Here is a 14,518-nt window from a genome sequence, read left to right as displayed (position 1 = left end):
TTCATTTTCATTCATGATTTTATCTATTTGGGTCATCTCCCTTTTCTTTTTGAGAAGCCTGGCTAGAGGTTTATCAATGTTGTTTATTTTTTCAAGAAACCAACTCTTGGTTTCGTTGATCTGCTCTACAGTTTTTTTAGATTCTGTATTGTTTATTTCTGCTCTGATCTTTATTATTTCTCTTCTGCTGGGTTTATGCTGTCTTTGCTGTTCTGCTTCTCTTTCCTTTAGGTGTACTGTTAGATTTTGTATTTGGGATTTTTCTTGTTTCTTGAGATAGGCCTGGATTGCAATGTATTTTCCTCTCAGGACTGCCTTTGCTGCATCCCAAAGCGTTTGGATTGTTGTATTTTCATTTTCATTTGTTTCCATATATTTTTAATTTCGTCTCTAATTGCCTGGTTGACCCACTCATTCTTTACTAGAGTGTTCTTTAACCTCCATGCTTTTGGAGGTTTTCCAGACTTTTTCCTGTGGTTGATTTCAAGCTTCATAGCATTGTGGTCTGAAAGTATGCATGGTATGATTTCAATTCTTGTATACTTATGAAGGGCTGTTGTGTGACCCAGTATGTGATCTATCTTGGAGAATGCTCCATGTGCACTCGAGACGAAAGTATATTCTGTTGCTTTGGGATGCAGAGTCCTAAATATATCTGTCAAGTCCATCTGATCCAATGTATCATTCAGGGCCCTTGTTTCTTTATTGACCGTGTGTCTAGATGATCTATCTATTTCTGTAAGTGGAGTGTTAAAGTCCCCTGCAATGACCACATTCTTATCAATAAGGTAGCTTATGTTTATGAGTAATTGTTTTATATATTTGGGGGCTCCGGTATTCGGCACATAGACATTTATAATTGTTAGCTCTTCCTGATGGATAGACCCTGTAATTATTATATAATGCCCTTCTTCATCTCTTGTTACAGCCTTTAATTTAAAGTCTAGTTTGTCTGATATAAGTATGGCTACTCCAGCTTTCTTTTGACTTCCAGTAGCATGATAAATAGTTCTCCATCCCCTCACTCTCAATCTGAAGGTGTCCTCAGGTCTAAAATGAATCTCATGTAGACAGCAAATAGATGGGTCTTGTTTTTTTATCCATACTGATACCCTATGTCTTTTGGTTGGCGCATTTAATCCATTTACATTCAGTGTTATTATAGAAAGATACGGGTTTAGAGTCATTGTGATGTCTGTATATTTTATGCTTGTAGCAATGTCTCTGGTACTTTGTCTCACAGGATCCCCCTTAGGATCTCTTGTAGGGCTGGTTTAGTGGTGACGAATTCCTTCCGTTTTTGTTTGTTTGGGAAGACCTTTATCTTCTATTCTAAATGACAGACTTTCTGGATAAAGGATTCTCTGCTGCATATTTTTTCTGTTCATCACATTGACAATCTCCTGCCATTCCTTTCTGGCCTGCCAAGTTTCAGTAGAGAGATCAGTCACGAGTCTTATAGGTCTCCCTTTATATGTGAGGGCACGTTTATCCCTTGCTGCTTTCAGAATTTTCTCTTTATCCTTGTATTTTGCCAGTTTCATTATGATATGTCGTGCAGATCGATTCAAGTTACATCTGAAGGGAGTTCTCTGTGCCTCTTGGATTTCAATGCCTTTTTCCTTCCCCAGTTCAGGGAAGTTCTCAGCTATTATTTCTTCAAGTACCCCTTCAGCACCTTTCCCTCTCTCTTCCTCCTCTGGAATACCAATTATGTGTAGATTATTTCTCTTTAGTGCATCACTTAGTTCTCTAATTTTCCCCTCATACTCCTGGATTTTTTAATCTCTCTTTTTCTCAGCTTCCTCTTTTTCCATAATTTTATCTTCTAGTTCACCTATTCTCTCCTCTACCTCTTCAGTCTGAGCCGTGGTCATTTCCATTTTATTTTGCAGCTCATTTATAGAATTTTTTAGCTCCTCCTGACTATTCCTTAGTCCCTTGATCTCTGTAGCAACAGATTCTCTGCTGTCCTCTATACTGTTTTCAAGCCCAGCGATTAATTTTATGACTATTGTTCTAAATTCACTTTCTGTTATATTGTTTAAATCGTTTTTGATCAGTTCATTAGCTGTTGTTATTTCCTGGAGATTCTTTTGAGGGGAATTCTTCCGTTTGGTCATTTTGGATAGTCCCTGGAGTGGTGTGGACCTGCAGGGCACTTCACCTGTGCTGTCTTGAATAACTGGAGTTGGTGGGTGGGGCCGCAGTCAGACCTGAGGTCTGCCCCCAGCCCACTGCTGGGGCCACAGTCAGACTGGTGTGTACCTTCTCTTCCCCTCTCCTAGAGGCAGGATTCACTGTGGGGTGGTGTGGCCCGTCTGGGCTACTTTCACACTGCCAGGCTTGTGGTGCTGGGGATCTGGCATATTAGCTGGGGTGGATAGGCAAGGTGCATGGAGGCGGGAGGGGCAGGCTCAGCTTACTTCTCCTTCGGTGATCCGCTTCGGGAGGGCCCCTGTGGCAGTGGGAGGGAGTCAGACCTGCTGCCGGAGGGATGGATCCACAGAAGCACAGTGTTGGGTGTTTGCAAGGTGCAAGCAAATTCCCTGGCAGGAACTGTTTCCCTTTGGGATTTTGGCTGGGCGATGGGTGAGGGAGATGGCACTGGCTAGCGCCTTTGTTCCCCGCCAAACTGAGCTCTGTCGTCCGGGGGCTCAGCAACCCTCCCTCCCTTTGTCCTCCAGCCTTCCCGCTTTCTGAGCAGAGCTATTAACTTATAACCTTCCAGATGTTAAGTCCCGCTTGCTGTCGGAACACACTCCCTCCGACCCCCCCGACCCCCCCGACCCCCGCCTTTGCAAGCCAGACTCAGGGCCTCTGCTTTGCCAGGGGGCTGCCCCTCCGCCACGGCTCCCTCCCGCCAGTCCATGGAGTGCGCACCACCTCTCTGCCCTTCCTACCCTCTTCTGTGGGCCTCTCGTCTGCGCTTGGCTCCGGAGACTCCGTTCTGCTAGTCTTCTGGTGGTTTTCTGGGTTATTTAGGCAGGTGTGGGTGGAATCTAAGTGACCAGCAGGACGCGGTGAGCCCAGCGTCCTCCTACGCCGCCATCTTCCCTAGAATCCCTCGAAAATTTTATTTTATCAAGTGCCATTTCATACTGTGCACGGAGAAGGCCTCATTGATAAAGTGACATAGAGCAGAGACCTATAGGACCGCAGGGAGGAGCCATATGTATACTGTAGGGAGTGTCCCAGGCACATGCTCAGTGTATTTGAGAATCAACCAGTGAGGCCTGAGTAGAGTGGGCCATAAGGAGAAGGTTGAGTTCCAGTCACATAGGGCCTAAGTCTCCAAGAGCTCTTTAGTAAGAGTCTATACATGGACCCAGAGTTATTTGTCTCCCTTCATTGATTTCCTACTCTGGACCAGACCCTGTGCTGGGCACTGGGATGGGAGTGAGAGATATATAGAAGCTTCAGTTTTTGCCTTCAAGGAGCCAGTATCCTTCTTATTATTGTCAATCCAAATGGCTGCTGGCCTTTATGAGGTGCAGTTAAGAAGGGTGGGTTATTCAAGAATGATTCAGGAATAAGGAGCTCAGATCTGGTCTGAGCTTTGATACTAACTATATAACCTTGGGCAAGCCATTTAACAGTTTAGAGCATTAGTATTTCATCTGCCAAATGATAGATGAAGAAATTATTGCAAGAGATTTTTCTAACTAAAAATTTTTTTAATATATTTTTATTTTTTTATTAATTTTATTATTTTTTAAATTTACATCCAAATTAGCATATAGTGCAACAATGATTTCAGGAGTAGATTCCTTAATGCCCCTTACCCATTTAGCACATTCCCCCTCCCCCAACCCCTCCAGTAACCCTCTGTTTGTTTTTGTTCTCCATATTTAAGAGTCTCTTATGTTTTGTCCCCCTCCCTGTTTTTATATTATTTTTCTTTCCCTTCCTTTATGTTCGTCTGTTTTGTCTCTAAAAGTCCTCATACGAGTGAAATCATATGATACTTGTCTTTCCCTGACTGACTAATTTCACTTAGCATAATACCCTCCAGTTCCATTCATATAGTTGCAAATGGCAAGATTTCATTCTTTTTGATTGCCGAGTAATACTCCATTGTATATATACATATATATACCACATCTTCTTTATCCATTCAACCATTGATGGACATTTGGGCTCTTTCCATACTTTGGCTATTGTTGATAGTGCTGCTATAAACATGGGGGTGCATGTGTCCCTTCGAAACAGCACACCTGTATCTCGTGGGTAAATACCTAGTAGTGCAATTGCTGGGTCGTAGGTGGTTCTATTTTTAGTTTTTTGAGGAACCTCCACACTCTTTTCCAGAGTGGCTGCACCAGCTCGAATTCCCACCAACAATGCAAAAGAGATCCTCTTTCTCCGCATCCTCACCAACATCTGTTGTTGACTAAGTTGTTAATGTTAGCCATTCTGACAGGTGTAAGGTGGTATCTCATTGTGGTTTTGATTTATGTTTCCCTCATGACAAGTGATGTTGAGCATCTTCTCATGTGTCGGTTGGCCATCTGGGTGTCTTCTTTGGAGAAGTGTCTAATTCATGTCTTTTGCCCATTTCTTCACTGGATGATTTGCTTTTTGAGTGTTGAGTTTGATAACTTCTTTATAGATTTTGGATACTAACCCTTTATCTGCTATGTCGTTTGCAAATATCTTCTCCCATTCTGTCAGTTGCCATTTAGTTTTGTTGATTGTTTCTTTCGCTGTGCAGAAGCTTTTTATTTTGATGAGGTCCCAGTAGTTCATTTTTGCTTTCGTTTCCCTTGCCTCTGGAGACGTGTTGAGTAAGAAGTTGCTGCGGGCAAGATCAAAGAGGTTTTTGCCTGCTTTCTCCTCGAGGATTTTGATGGCTTCCTGTCTTACATTGAGGTCTTTCATCCATTTTGAGTTTATTTTTGTGTATGGTGTAAGAAAGTGGTCCAGGTTCATTCTTCTGCATGTCACTGTCCAGTTTTCCCAGCACCACTTGCTGAAGAAACTGTCTTTATTCCACTGGATCTTCTTTCCTGCTTTGTCAAAGATTAGTTGGCCATACGTTTGTGGGTCCATTTCTGGGTTCTTTATTCTGTTCCATTGATCTGAGTGTCTGTTCTTGTGCCAGTACCATACTGTCTTGATGATTACAGCTTTGTAGTATAGCTTGAAGTCCGGGATTGTGATTCCTCCTGCTTTGGTTTTCTTTTTCAAGATTGTTTTGGCTATTTGGGGTCTTTTCTGGTTCCATACAAATTTTAGGATTATTTGTTCTAGATCTGTGGAGAATGCTGGTGTTATTTTGATAGGGATTGCATTGAATATGTAGATTGCTCTGGGTAGTATCGACATTTTAACAATATTTGTTTTTCCTATCCAGAAGCATGGAATCTTTTTCCATTTTTTTGTGTCCTCTTCAATTTCTTTCATAAGCTTTCTATAGTTTTCAGTGTATAGATTTTTCACCTCTTTGGTTAGATTTATTCCTAGGTATTTTATGGTTTTTGGTGCAACTGCAAATGGGATCGATTCTTTGATTTCTCTTTCTGTTGCTTCATTGTTGGTGTATAGGAATGCAACCGATTTCTGTGCATTGATTTTATATCCTGCAACTTTGCTGAATTCATGAATCAGTTCTAGGTTTTTGGTGGAATATTTAGGGTTTTCCATATAGAGTATCATGTCATCTGCGAAGAGTGAAAGTTTGACCTCCTCCTGGCTGATTTGGATGCCTTTTATTTCTTTGTGTTGTCTGATGGCAGAGGCTAAGACTTCCAATAGTATGTTGAATAACAGTGGCGAGAGTGGACTTCCCTGTCTTGTTCCTGACCTTAGGGGGAAAGCTCTCAGTTTTTCCCCATTGAGGATGATATTAGTGTTCGGTAGTTCATATATGGCTTTTATGATCTCAAGTTATGCTCCTTGTATCCCTAGTTTTGTGAGGGTTTTTATCAAGAAAGGATGCTGTATTTTGTCAAATGCTTTCTCTGCATCTATTGAGAGGGTCATATGGTTCTCGTCTTTTCTTTTATTGATGTGATGAATCACGTTAATTGCTTTGTGGATATTGAACCAGCCCTGCATCCCAGGTATAAATTCCACTTGGTCGTGGTGAATAATTTTTTTAATGTATTGTTGGAGCCGGTTGGCTAATATCTTGTTGAAGATTTTTGCATCCATGTTCATCAGGGAAATTGGTCTATAGTTCTCCTTTTTAGTGGGGTATCTATCTGGTTTTGGAATCAAGGTAATGCTGGCTTCATAGAATAAGTTTGGAAGTTTTCCTTCCATTTCTAGTTTTTGGAATAGCTTCAAGAGAATAGGTGTTAACTCTTCTTTAAATGTTTGGTAGAATTCTCCTGGAAAGCCATCTGGCCCTGGACTCTTGTTTTTTGGGAGATTTTTGATTACTAATTTGATTTCCTTACTGGCTATGGGTAACTAATTTTTTTTTAAAAAAAAGAACTATGATTCTATAAAATCAAAGAATTTTATCTTAGTATAAAAGCATTTATTAAAATTGTACCCGAAAGCACTTGATACATCATAATCATGATATATATGTAGAGTCACTTAAAATTTAATTCGTGATTTGCTTAGTTTAAAAAATGATCTTGTTTCACAAAACACTATCAGTTTTGTAAATAGGTGATAGTCAAAAATATAGCATAGATTATAAAAAAATTTTTAAGCATTGTGTTTCCTTTATGACTTTGAACTTTAAGAATTTGCCAAAGATCTTCAAAACTAACTGCAATGCTAGATCAGAGTTACAGAGTAGCCTGGATTTTTAGTGTAGATATTTTCCCTCTCTGATTAACATGTAAGAGTTTCTATGTTAAGTCTTATCTGACGGCCTTATTTCCCCAGTGCCTGGTACAACATGGGCACATAGAAGTAACTCAATGTATAGTGGAAAGGAAATAAATGGCAAATCATCTCCAATAATTTTGGCAAGTTGATAGAGTATAAAATATTAAAGGTATAGGGGCACCTGGGTGGCTCAGTCAATTAAGCATCTGACTTCGGCTCAGGTCACGATCTCATGGTTTGTGAGTTTGAGCCCCGCATTGGGCTCTGTGCTGACAGCTCAGAGCCTGGAGTCTGCTTTAGATTCTGTGTCTCCCTCTCTGTCTGCTCCTTCTCTGCTCACTCTGTCTGTCTCTCTCTCTCAAAAATAAATAAACATTAAAAAAATATTAAAGTGTATATAGTTAATGTTCTGACATTCTTCTCTCCACCAAGGACATAAGAAAATAAATATATTTAATAAGAAAGCTTGAGTTCATTCAGCAAATATTTATTAAACACCAACTATATACCAGGAACATCGGTGAACAAAACAGACCGAACCCTGCCCTCACAGAACTTAACATTCTAGTTGAGAGAGACCAGAAATAATCTCGCTGACCTAGTTAACATATTAGAAGGGGTTAAGTGTTGTGGAAACAGGAAAGAAGAAGGAATGTGGGATGGGTGGAAATTTAAATAGAGCAGGGAACACCCACCTGCTTCCCAGGAACAGATGTGATTGGATTTCTAGGAACATTTCCTGGCAGGGTGGACTAAGAAGATGAGCGATTTCTAATTTGGGGTTTCTTTTGAAACTAGCTGTGAAAGAAGACTTTCATATACCATCCTAAATGCAGGGAAGTTTCTACTTTTTAGAGTTGATTGAGGTTTTTAAAATCAACCTTATTGAGGTATACTTCATGTATGATGATACTTCATGTACATTTTTAATGTACAGATTGATGACTTTTGGGAAATGTATACACTTAGTATCAAGCTCTCCAATACATGTAGAATCTTTCCATTTACCCAGAAGGTCCAGCTGTAGTTATTCTCTCTTTTAATATTAAAATGAGTTTTTAAAAAATACAAGTTTTTGAGTTCGTTTGTTCGTTTCTAAGACAATTTATTTTACAGAAGGTTGAAAAAAGGGGTAGAAGTGGGAGAAAGATGTCAAATAGGAAGTAAAATAAAGGCAGATCATCTTTTCTCGTCTAGCCTGTGTTTCTGCTGTTGAGGCCAATCACCATCATTACCAGCGTCTTTGAAGCTGTCTCTGTTTCTTCCAAAGGAAAAGAAAAACTGTATCCTTTATTGTAACCATCCAGCGTTTCTGCTGAGTATATTTGTCTTAGGTATTTTACTTTTTTTTTTTTTTTAATGTTTATTTATTTTTGAGACAGAGAGAGACAGAGCATGAACGGGGGAGGGTCAGAGAGAGAGGGAGACACAGAATTGGAAACAGGCTCCAGGCTCTGAGCTGTCAGCAGAGAGCCCGACGCGGGGCTTGAACTCACAGACCGTGAGATCATGACCTGAGCCGAAGTCAGAAGCTTAACTGACTGAGCCACCCAGGCGCCCCTAGGTCTTTTACTTTTTACCTAAGAAATAAAGTAAGGGTATGGATATATTTCTACCAGCTTTTATTTATTTATTTAAAAAATTTCTAATGTTTATTTATTCTTGAGATAGAACGTGAGCAGGAGAGGGGCAGAGAGAGAGAGAGAGAGAGAGGGAGACACAGAATTGGAAGCAGGCTCCAGGCTCTGAGCTGTCAGCACAGAGCCTGACGGAGGACTTGAACCTACAACCACAAGATCATGACCTCAGCGTCAGAGGCTCAACCAACTGAGCCACCCAGGCACCTCTCTACCAGCTTTTAAATAATAACCTACCTTAAGAATTCCTGTAACAGTTATAACTCTGTCAGGTGTCTATATTTACTATATCTTATCAGGTATTATTATCTGGCTTTTTATGCATCTGGCAATTTTGTGGCATCCATGTACAACCTTGCTCAGGATGGTTAAGTGATGAATACTGAACTGATTAATTATAGTATCATATTTGACATTTTTTTTACCTTTTACAAGTATTTTTTTTTTTACAAAAAACATTAGTTATTGTGATAAAATATACATAACATAAAATTTACCACTTCAGCCATGTTTAAGTGTTCAGTTCAGTGGCATTAAGTATATTCACATCGTTTTACAAACATCACCACTGTCCCTCTCCAGAACTCTTTCATTCCCCCAAACTGAACTTTGTACCCATTCAACGCCAACTCCCCATTCCCCTTTTCCCAGACCCTGGCAACCACCCTGCTACTTTTTGTAGAATTTGACTTCCTCTACGTATCTAAGACAAGTGGAGTTTTACAGTATTTGTCCTGTGACAGTCCTGTGACTGGCTTATTTCACTTAACAGTGTCCTCAAGGTCCATCCACTTGTAACGTGTGTCAGAATTGCCCCCCACTTTAAGGGTGGATAATATTCTGTTGTATGTGTAAGCCACATTTTGTTTGCCCAGCCATCTGTTGACTGAGTCCCGGAGTTTTTAAAAAAAGTAACTTTATTGAGATATAGTTTCCATTTAATAAATTGTACCCATTTAAAGTGTATCAATTGACGTTTTGACAGATATATACACCTGTGAAATAATTGCCTCAGTTGAGACACAGGACGTTTTGATCATTCTCAAAAGATTTAAATTGATTGTCTTTTGATAGTTTTGGGACAACTGTTAGGATAGTTGGTGAAGCAGATGCTGTAAGTTGCATACCCAACATCCATTTCCCCTTCCTCTTTTCTCAGAGCATCTGTTGTGTTGGAGCATTCAACACAATGTTTGACACCACTTCAAGGGAAGTTCTAGCTGAGGGATTCTGATTATTTTATTTTATTTTATTATTTTTATGTTATAAGAAGTTTGAATTTCTTATCCGTCAGTTTGTTTTTTGATCTCAGGAATAGAACCCAGTGATTCATCCCTTACATATAACACCCAGCGTTCATCCCAACATGTGCTCTCCTTAATGTCCTTCACCCATTTAGCCCATCCCCCCACTCCAAACCCCTCCAACAACCCTCAGTTTGTTCTCTGTATTTAAGAGTCTCTTATGGTTTGCCTCCCTCCCTGTTTTTATATTATTTTTTCCTTCTCTTATTTTAACCTGATCTTTGGGCTTTCTTTTCTCTTCCAAGTGACTGTTTTCAGGGGAGGCTTCTTGGCATTTAGAAGTGAGGGGAGGTCTGCTGGGAAAGTGGTCCCCAGTCCTAAGGAGACACATGAAGGGATGATTCTTTTTGCCTCTGAAAGATTGCCTAAAGACTCTGAAAACTTTAAAGTAAGGTTAATTTTTGTCTATTTGGGATGATTCTGAGATGTCCTTTCTAAGAAAGAGTAAATAACCAAACCACTGATTTAATAATTTAATATCTTACGGTTACTTTAATGATTACTTAGTGAGCCAGAAGAGCCACTAGATGTCGCTCCTACTTTATTTTCGGAGATAATCTAGGGGCATTTTTAATCTTTGGAAGATTAAATTGAGAGGCATTAAAAAATCCACTCAGTTAAAAAATCATACTTAAAATCCCAGCAAAGATAAAGATAAAAGCATTAAACATTACTATGAACAATTAAAATTTTGAGAAGAATAAGTCAATTTTTCTTTAAATGATGTTAACAAATTGAGTGATGCATGATTTCCAAGTCAAAACCGTGAGTAGGCAAATGACTTTTGTAAGTGTTTGGTACAGGAATGTCGGGCAAACGGGAGAGTCAATATGATTAAAATATTTTCTGCCCTGGGGCCATCTTCGCAGTAACAGAGCAATATGAACTCGGTTACCAACAGTGGGGATTTTTCATGTGGAGGCAGAAAGTGAAGTTGTGAGCTGTGTTGAATCTATTTGTCATGAAGAAAGAATTTGGTTAAAAATAGTAGTTCTGGGAGCTCCTTTCTACTCCCTAGAGGGGTTGCTGTCCTATTCATGAATGGTGGAATAAAGCCAATTCGATTTTTTAAAAAAGGAGTAATTCTAAGAAGAAGGGAGGCAATAGAAAGAGAGAAAATAAGATGCAAAGCTACATCTCTGAGACTGCACTCAGCTTCCTTAAACTGTCTCCCAAAGCAGGAAGAACCATGAAGGATTTCATTGTGTATTGCTTAGAACTCTTTCAATTGCAAGTTGCAGAACACCAACTCTAGCTGTTTAAAGGAAAAAATAAACAGATATTTATGGTCTCATACAACTAGTAGGAGTGTGATGGCTTCAGGTATGGCTGTATCTGGTTAAGGCAGCAATTCTCAAAGTGTGATGTGGGGACCTCAAGGAGTCCCTGAGACCCTTTGGGTTTCGTAAGGTCAAAATCGTTTTCATAAAAACTAAGACATTGTTTGCCTTTGTCTGCTTGTTCTTTCACAAGTGTGTAGTGGAATTTTCCAGTGACTACATGACCTGTGACATCCATCAGATAGAATGCAGAAAGATAGTTGAATCCTGCAATCTTCTACTGAACTGGCCATGAAGGAGATTTGCAACTATGTAAAACAATGTCATGCTTCTCAGTGATTTGTTTTTTGTTTGAGAAAATACAGTTATTTTCAGCAAAATGTGTTAGTCATTTTAACATATAATGGCTTTTCTATTTTAAAATGATTAATAAATATTTTAAATGTTCTTTTCTGTTTTAATTTTCTAATACAGGAAACACTGATGGATATAACACACATAAACAATTTATTTGGAGTCCTCAATAATTTTTAAGATTATTGATATTTAAGATAAAATCGTCCTGAAACCAAGAAGTGAGAGAGTTGCTGCTGGTTTAAATGAGGTCTGGTTGGACCCAGAACACCGATTTATGTTATCTTGAACTGATTTCCTAGGGGTTGTCTTTCTTCTGAGGCTTGTGACTGCAAGGATGGCCTCCAGCAATTCCAGGTTTGCTAAAGCTATCAGTTTAGCAATCCCATAGGAGAGAATGCTCCTTAGCGATAGCTCTGATACAATTTCTAGTTATTCCATTGGCCCAGCTTGAGTCACATGCCCATCCATATGCCAATCATTTGAGCCAAAGGGCAGTTGATGCCTGGATCATATGTCCACCCCTGGAGCCCAAGAGCAGGGTCAGCCCACCAGCACCACAGGATAGGTGGAGGAGTGGCTCCCCAGAGAGATACCAGGCAGACAAAAAGCAAATCCTTCATCAGAACGCCTGAATCTGAAGCCAAAGATTTAGAAAGAAAACTACGCTGTTCTCAGAATCCTGTCCCTTCTACTGTCTGCATCTTGAGACAATAGGGCTGTTTCTCTTTCCCTTGGGAGGAGCTGGGGTTCAATTTCATTCTCTAATTAGAGTTTGGGTCCCAATTATGTGCCCTAACAAAAGTTCTTCCTATGAATTAGCAATGCTGGCCTCACAGAAAGTTGTTTTTTTTCCATAAATTATGCAAAAGACCTACCTTACACTGAGATTCCATTCCTAAGTGTCTGAAGATTTTAATTTGATGCCCGTTTATGCTGCTTGAAAGATGACTCTGGCCACATCAGTTAACCTTTTACTGGCCTCTATGTGCTTACCTCTAGAAACAAGGATACATTCTTTGACTCTGAGCGGTGGAAGATGGGGAAAAAAGTTGTCTAACTTTGATCTATCTGTTGCTATTCTACATATCTGCCAAATGAATTTTGACTTTTTTTTCAGAGTATATATCAATTTTCATTAAATATTTAGTTCCTAAATATTTTTGACAAGAATATAAAATAGAGGTTTCATCAGTCTATAAGCACCAAGCGGTATATCTTCATTGCTTACCTTTTTCCTTTTTCTTTTGCCTTTTGTTTTCAGCTTTATTACTTTTAATATTAAATATTGATTCTATAAAATCCCACTTTTTACAAAGTGAATTAGTAGTAAGATCATAAATGCCACAGAAAATAATTTTCAGAAAAAAATTATTCATTTACTTAGAAATTTTTTAACGACACACACACACACATTGAATAATCAAGTGAAAAGCCAATGTTTCTCCTTTTATTCTTAATTTATAGATTAAGCTGCAAAAGGAAAGAGCAATAAAAATTACATAAATTACTATTAAGAATCAGACAATATTTACATATACTTTCACTTGGTATGCTTTATATTTCCACTAAAATATTATCATTACAGAAAAATGAGACTTTACCATTTTTTTGGTCATGGAGCCCTTCAGATGAAGTTACTGCTGAAAATCAAATAATACTTGTATGTTGTACATTGAATATCACCTGGACTTATTTGCATACTATGTCTGCTTCTCTATTATATTTTCATTAATTATAAGTACACTCAAATTAAATTGGCATCCAAACCCACAGTAATTTTTAACCTCAATTACCAACAAAACTCATATTATCACATACTTTTAAATAGAAAAAGTTTTAGCAAACATATCCCTTGGAAAGAATTCTAAATTGTTCTAATAATTTAATGGCTGAACCTCTTTGTAAAATATATAGTTACCTTGCACTGTTCAAATTTTTAATCAAAAGAAGTCATGTTAAATTGTATGTAACATTATTACAAAATTCTATTGACAACCTGAAGTTAGAACAGCATTCAGCTGTGAGTACCTACTGCTTGCCAGGCATTAAGAATATTTCTTTTCATTTAAAGAATGGACAATAGTCTTGGAGTAGATAACAATTAAAATGTAGAAGAAAGCCTGCTTCCTATTTGTTTTGAGTCAAGCAAGCAGAAATTTGATTGGAGAGTCAAATTGCAAGCTGAGAAGCTGGTCATGGATTACACTTGGTATTTTCTGCTAACGAAAAAAATAAAGCCCTCGTGCCACCACCTTGACGCTTAAATGTTTACTGAAACTGCTTCAGGCACTGCTTCTCAAACTTGGCTGCACAGCGGAATTGCCCAGAGTTTTAAAAAATGCCAATGCCTGTGTCTCACCCCCAGGGATTCCGCTTTAATTGGTACAAGGTGGGAGCTATTCTATGTAATTACTCCTTGGTAATTAGCCATCTGTATGGTATTTTTAACTTTCTACGTTTTATCAGCTGTGCGACTGTTTGGATTAGTCAAGTTTTTGTGCTGAACCGAATTCTGCATGGCAGGGCTCACTGTGCAGAAAGGTTGCAGTGGCTCTATTTGCCTTAATCCATTTTCCTCTCACTTCCTTGCTCTTTCACGCAGAGGAGGCAAGTGGCTGCTGTGGCAGCAGCAGTGGCTGATCATCACTGAAAATACCAAAGAAAGAACTCAGCCGCCTCCTGGATATTTTTTTCCACTGGGGATTAACTTGCCATGCTTTTTTCATTTTTCTGTCCATCCTGCAAAAACTATTTTTTTTTTTTTTTTGCAAGAAGCAAACCATGATCTTATAGCTGAAAAACATAAGCAAAAAGTTTTAGCACAGCTCTGTCTCATGGGGACAAGTTAGAAAATTCTCAAGCCAGCAGAAGCATAGTAAGTGCTTTCTTTCTTTTAAAGCTACTTCTAGGGGGAGAGGGGAGGCTATTGTAATGGTAAATTTCACTCGGAGAGGAAGAAAGGGTTGATAATCAATCAAAAATTAGGTATTTGTTTGAGTTTTTGCAATTCTCTCTGGGGAATTTGATTTTGAATTTTCTCTGGAAAACGTACAGAAAAAGTTTTGGGGTGTGTGCATGCGAAATAAAAGCCGTCTTGGGAGTAACACAGAAAGAAGTTTTTTTTTTTTTTTTTGAACAGAGTGGAGAGATA

This window comes from Neofelis nebulosa, chromosome 3, assembly GCF_028018385.1.
Source record: "Neofelis nebulosa isolate mNeoNeb1 chromosome 3, mNeoNeb1.pri, whole genome shotgun sequence".
NCBI classification, from domain to species: domain Eukaryota; kingdom Metazoa; phylum Chordata; class Mammalia; order Carnivora; family Felidae; genus Neofelis; species Neofelis nebulosa.
Note: the sequence above shows the minus strand (reverse complement) of the source record.